This window comes from Notechis scutatus, chromosome Z (genome assembly GCF_049901735.1).
Source record: "Notechis scutatus isolate UNSWTSFEM ecotype Mainland chromosome Z, rNotScu1.2, whole genome shotgun sequence".
NCBI lineage: Eukaryota > Metazoa > Chordata > Lepidosauria > Squamata > Elapidae > Notechis > Notechis scutatus.
Genome location: NC_142025.1, coordinates 13,543,613 through 13,550,334, shown reverse-complemented (window position 1 = coordinate 13,550,334; position 6,722 = coordinate 13,543,613). Strand labels below are relative to the sequence as shown.

General features: G+C 45.8%; 1 pseudogene; it reads left to right on the top strand.

Moving 5' to 3' along the window:
* Positions 1-836: 836 nt before the first annotated feature.
* LOC148128767 (uncharacterized) lies at positions 837-2,023 on the top strand (annotated as a pseudogene).
* The last annotated feature ends 4,699 nt before the right edge of the window (positions 2,024-6,722 follow it).

The following is a 6,722-nucleotide window of genomic DNA, read 5'->3' as shown; positions in this document are numbered from 1 at the left end:
CGGTAGAACCTCCGATGAGGGTCGAGACTATTGATGGGCGGGAACTTATTGCAGGACCCATTAAATTTGCCACCCAGCCTTTGCGCCTAGTCATTGGAGAACATGAGGAGGCGATCCGCTTTTATGTCACCACAGACCTCCATTTCCCATTAGTCTTCGGCATGGCTTGGCTTAGGATTCATGACCCTCAGGTGGCATGGTCGCGGAACACCATTTCTTTTCAGAGTCTGCAGTGCATGGACCACTTCCGCCACACCTGTGCTGGCCAGGACATCACCGCCTCTGCCGTCTCCATACCTCCTGAATTGACGGACTTCACGGATGTGTTCAGTGAGAAGGAGGTGGACTGGTTACCCCCGCATCGCCCCTATGATTGCCCAGTGGACCTTCTGCCCAATGTACCACTGCCAAAGGGACATTTGTACTCCATGTCCGAGCCCGAGCTGGCCACACTACGGGACTTTTTGGACAAAAACTTGACCCGAGGGTTCATCCAGCCTTCGTCGTCCCCTCTCTCAGACCCAGTCCTCTTTGTCAAGAAGAAGACGGGAGACTTACGCTTGTGCTGTGATTACTGCTGGCTAAACGCCATCACAGTGCATAATAGCTACTCCTTGCCGCTCATTCCGGAGTTGTTGGAGAAGTTGCGGGAGGCCACTATCTTCACCAAGCTTGATCTTCGAGGGGCCTACAACCTGGTGCAGATGCGAGAGGGGGACGAATGGAAGACGGCATTTGGCACCTGATATGGCCATTTTGAGTACATTGTGATGCTGTTTGGGTTGACCAACGCCCCCGCAGTCTTCCAGCACCTGATGAATGACATGTTTTGGGATATGTTAGATCGGTTCATGGTGGTGCACCTGGACGATATTCTGATCTACTCCGGGTCCAGGGACAGCCACCTTCAACACGTTTGTCTGGTCTTGCAATACCTTCGGGAGCACCAACTTTATGCGAAGCTGAAGAAATGTTTCTTCTTCCAAACTTCCATTGAGTTCCTTGGGCACATCATTTCTCCCAAAGGCATCACCATGGACCCGCGTAAGGTAGAGGCCTTAGGTAGTTGGGAACCCCCTCGTGGCGTGAAGGACGTCCAATACCTATTGGGGTTTGCTAACTATTACCGGACCTTCATCCCGGGTTTTGCCAAGCTGACAGGTCCAATAACTCAGCTCCTTCGAAAGAAGGTCCCGTTCCAGTGGGGCCCCCCGCAGCAACAGGCTTTTGAGGCCCTCAAGAATGCCTTCATCGCAGAACCTGTCCTGAGGCACCCTGATCCACATCGTCCTTTTGTGGTGGAGACGGATGTGTCCAACGTGGCTATTGGGGCGGTGCTGTTGCAAGCCCCGGTGGATAGCGCCACTCTTTTTCTCTGCGCTTATTATTCCCAGAAACTCACTCCTTCCAAACGCAATCACACCATCTGGGAAAAAGAGTTCCTGGCTATCAAGGCTGCATTTGAGGCTTGGCAACATGATCTCGAGGGGGCCTGACACAAGGTGGAGGTCTGGATGGACCATCGGAATTTAGAACATTTGTCAACGGCGAGAAAGTTGAACCAGTGGCAGATCCAGTGGTCATTGTTTTTTGCCCGGTTCAATTTTTCTGTGACCTATATCCCCAGTGGTCACAATTGGAGGGCGGATGCCCTGTCCCGCAAACCTGAGTATCTTTGCCCCGAGGACCCCCTTCCTCCTCAGACAGTGCTGCCAGAAGAATCCTTGGCCGCAGTCCAGGAACCGGTGGACTTGCGGACTCAGGTGCGAGAGGCACAGCGCCTAGACGCTTGGTCGCAGCAGAGGATAGGGGAGATTGGACCCAAATCCCCATGGACTTTGGAGGAGGGCTTACTCAAGCATCGGGGCCAGTTGTACGTACCCATGGGGCCACTTCGAGCCCTTAATATGACTCAGTGTCACGACAAACCTGCAGCTGGCCATTTTGGGTTTTTTAAGACCCTCCATCTTGTAACGCTGACTTTTTGGTGGCCTCAAGTATGGCATGATGTCCACGCCTATGTCACATCCTGTGTACCATGCAGGCAAGCGAAAGTCATGACGGGTGCACCTCCTGGTCTCCTCCAACCTCTGCCGACTCCAGAAAGACCACGGGGAGCGATTTCCATGGACTTCTTGACTCATTTACCGTCATCCTCAGGATTTATGACTGTGCTTTTGGTGGTCGACATGTTGTCAAAAATGGCCCACTTCATTCCATGTTGTAAATTGCCATCGGCCCGTACAACTGCCCGTTTGTTCTTGCAGCATGTTTTTCGTCTCCATGGTCTGCCAGACAGGGTAGTTTCTGACCGCGGTGTACAATTTACAGCCCAATTTTGGAAAAGCCTGATGACTGCGTTACAGGTGCAGGTGTGCTTGTCGTCGGCACACCATCCAGAGACTGATCGGGGGACGGAGAAGGTCATTGGCATTCTCGAGCAATATTTGCGTTGTTTTGTAAACCAACGGCAAAACAACTGGGCTGATTATCTCCCTCTGGCAGAGTTTGCATTCAAGAACTCCCAGCACACCTCCATCCAAATGACACCATTTTATGCTCATGTGGGGTACCATCCGCGTTTTTTTCCGTTGACATTATTAGATTCCCCTGTTACCGAGACTCAGGAATTCCTTTCGGAACTACACTCAGTTCAGCAGTTGGTTCGGCAGCAACTGATACAGGCCAAGGAAAATTACAAGCGGTTCGCAGATCGCTCTCGACGGGCAATGCCTCTGCTGGCTGTAGGAGACTGTGTGTGGTTGTCCACAAAACATCTTCAGGTCAACCACCCAATAAAGAAGCTGGACCATCAGTTCATCAGCCTATTTCCCATCAAGGTGGTCATCAACCCCGTAACCCATCGACTGACTCTACTGCACTCCATGCGAATTCATCCAATCTTCCACCGTTCCCTTTTGGTCCCTGATGCCTCTTCGTGTGATCTCCGACATCCTGCAGCTGATGATCCACCACCTGTGCCTGGTGAAGATGGTGCAGTAGACAGCAACGTGGCCAGCATTAGGGATTCCCACTGGCTGAAAGGGCGGTTCCAGTATTTGATCGAGAAGCAGGGGGATGGGCCAGAGGCCCTTTCCTGGGTGGATGCTTCCACGATCCATCTGTAGAAGGCCCCGGGCCTGACCATTTCCCCTTGAGACCACATCCTGACCGTCAGACTCGGGGGAAGGGCCCTGCGGTGAGGGATAGTGTTGTGGCTCCGATTCCTGAGCCTGTGCTGTCAGAGGAAGAGGACTTGGAAGATGAGGAGGAGGAACTGGGAATGCCTTCCTCCCCAGGACCTTCCTCTCTGGCAATGCTTTCCTCCCTGATAATGCCTCAGGTTTCATCAGACAACCGAGAGGAACAGCCTGAGATTAATCAGGAGGAAGGCATATCGGAGCAGCCCGACAGGGAGTCAAGAGGAAGAATGCTGGCTTGATCCTAGGCAGCGTCGTAGGGAGAAATGTGAGCAGCAACGTAGGAGTGTGGGAAGGTCAGAGAGTGAGCTGAGTCATTGAGCCACACCCCACAGGGGATAAAAGTGGGTGTGTTGTCGGCTGGAACTTTGTACAGGACAAAGTTTGATCTTACTTCAGGTTTTTCTTTGTGAATGATTTTTGTGGTCTGCCTTGTAATTTTTTGTAAGTAGCTTTTTACTTGTTATCAGTTCGGACTTGGCAGGCAGAGAGTGTTGGAATGCCAAGGACGTTATCAGTTCCAAAGAATTAACTCTGTGAAGTCCGAGCCAGCTTGCCTGCCTGTGTTTGTGTGAGTTTGTACTCTTTCATCTTTTAAGAAGAAAGGTGAGACAGAACATGTACCCATTTCATGTATTCATAATTATGTATATATTTATACCTATTATCTTGTAAGCGATTGACAAATCAAAATAAATAAAAATTTAAAAAAATCTGCTACCTACCAGTACAACAGAGCTTCATGATTAACTGTATCATGGGCACTGTAGTTTTAATGCTGCATGAACGCTATATCCTTATTCTTTTTCTTTCATTATGAGGGGCAAATAACATGGGTTTTGTTGTTTGTTAACTAACATAGTTACCTTGTATTTTAACTTGATTTATTTTCTCTCTTTCAAAATGATGGTCAGATTTATTAGCTTTTAACATTCCTAAACAGATAAACAAGCTGGAGGTTAGCTCCAAATAAGAAAAGTTTCTTAGTACAACCTGAGATCTAGTTTATCTCTTTTGTGAACTGTAAACAACCTTTTTCCTTACAATTATGCCCCTTCTGATATCAGATCTCATTTTAATGAACATGTGTGATGTTATGGGATGCAAATATGTAACATGTTTTACTTCATGTAACTGATTTCCTATGCAAAGGGAAGGTTATTTTTATTCTGTCCAATCAACTTTCCTCTTGCATTTTCTTGGTTGTGTTAATTTTAAAAGGAGGGAGGAAAATATCGAGGTCCTCTCTCCCTTTTTCCTAGAGAAGCCCACTTTATCAGGGTACCCTAATAAACTGCTTTTGAATGATCTTCCACTCGCTTCTTTATTGGGAAGGTAAACTGAGGCAGAACCTAGAGCCATATTTGGTTTTTACTATGCACACAAAAAATTCAAGATGTCCTGTTGCAAGAATCTGTAAAATTACATGAGAGAGCTGGATAACCATACAAGTTTAAGATACCAAGAACAAAGCTGATTTAGTGCAAAACTATTAAAATATTACCAGCCTGCAAATATCTAGAAACTACAAAGCAGTGGCCTGTTTTGAATGGGTCAGTTCTCCCTGATAAGTTAAAAGAGGCAGTGTCTCTTCCTCCACTCAAATTGCTTCTCCCAAATGAGGCCATATAAACGTCTAGTTTTAAAAGTAGTTTCCATACTTCACTGTAAGGAAGTTTAAAATCGTCTTTCACCTTTTCTACGAAGTTCACAGACCAAGACCAAATGTACAATTTATCAAAGGAAAAGTATATTAATGGCAACCTCGGGTGGTTTTGCTTAACATGCAGAATTTTCCCCAACAATTCTGAAACGTACAGGCCTCAGAAGGCTTTCCTTTTTTAAGTTCTCTTCACCTTTCAGATCAGTTCCAATCTTCTTTTTTTAAAAAATTTATTGCAAGCCTTAAGTTACAAGTTATGTTTTACCAGCCTTTTGGCATTTCGATCCCCCAGAAGGGCACCCTGAAGATTTAATGGCTGGGCAGGTGTAGGCATGAGTATCACCTTTCTCACTTGAGCTGCTATTGTTTCTGCTTTAGCTAACCGCTAAGATTTCTGGCTTTGGGATTTGATCAGACTTCTTGTCAAGTCAGCAATCTTCTCGTAGAGCTAATATTGTGGGAGACATTTTATTTGCAGATAAAACCTGTCGAAATATCTTTTAGAACAGAGGTCAAGGGATCCTAAGCTTGTAATGGCTAAGGGGTCTGAGCCAGGACTCTTATGCATTCAATAGCTGGCTTTATCGTCTTCCTAGCTTGTAATAGGAAGCATTTTATAGTAGATGCTAAAAAGGCTACCTAGGCACAGTTTTGCAACGTGGATGTTTAGAAAACAGCTGAAGGCATACTTGTTTGCCCTGCATCTCTAATGATCTTATCAAAGTCCTATTGAATATTGCTGTCATTTTTATATTTTTAATAATAATGTTAACTACCGTTTTAATTGCAGGAAGTTCTGCTAAGCATCAAAAACGAATAGCGTGCATACAAATAAATTGTTGTTGTTAGTTGCAAAGTCATGTCTGACCCATCACGACCCCATGGACAACATTCACCCAGCCCTTCCTGTCCTCTACCATCCTCTGGAGTCCATTTAAGCTCACGCCAACTGCTTCAGTGACTCCATCCAGCCACCTCATTCTCTGTTGTCCCCTTCTTTCTTTGTCCTCAATCGTCCCCAGCATTAGGCTCTTGTCCAGTGAGTCCTTCCTTCTCATTAGGTGGCCAAAGTATTTGAATTTCATCTTCAGGATCTGGCCTTCTAAAGAGCAGTCAGAGTTGATCTCCTCTAGGACTGACCAGTTGGATGACCTTGCAGTCCAAGGGACTCGCAGGTGTCTTCTCCAGCATCAGAGTTCATAGGCCTCAATTCTTTAGCATTCAGCTTTCCTTATGGTCCAACTTTCACAGCCATACATTGCAACTGGGAAATCCATAGCCTTGACTATATGCACTTTTGTTGGCAGGGTGCTTACATATAAATAAATCTCATTAAACCCGATAACCAAAGTTGTGTTTTTGTCTTCTGCTAAATGCATTGTAGAATTTAGGGCTGTCTGCAAGGTGAGGTCAAAAAAGTCAAAAGAGTGGCTATGGTAGTGTGATTGAAGCTCCGCTCATTTTAATGTGCATTGACTGTTTTGTGTGACTCAGAACCTGTTATTATATACACCAAATGCAATCGCATAGTTAAGAAAGCAAGATGCAGCCATAACGAAATGGAAGGTATTCCAGCAGTTAATTTATACTATACAGGTAGTCCTCTACCTGCAACAGTACATTTAATAAAGCCAACAGTAAACAAGCCAACAGTAAACAGTCCAACCAAAGAACCTCCAAGCCCACTCCCACCAACATTGACAAATCAATAACAAATCAAACCAGTAGAATATAAACTAAGAGCAAACCCCATAATCTGCAAGAAAACAATTCAGCTCAGAGAGTACCAAGAACCCCTCATTTCAACCCTGAGCTACAAATATTCTACTTTATTCTTTAAAGAATTTCTGGATACTTTG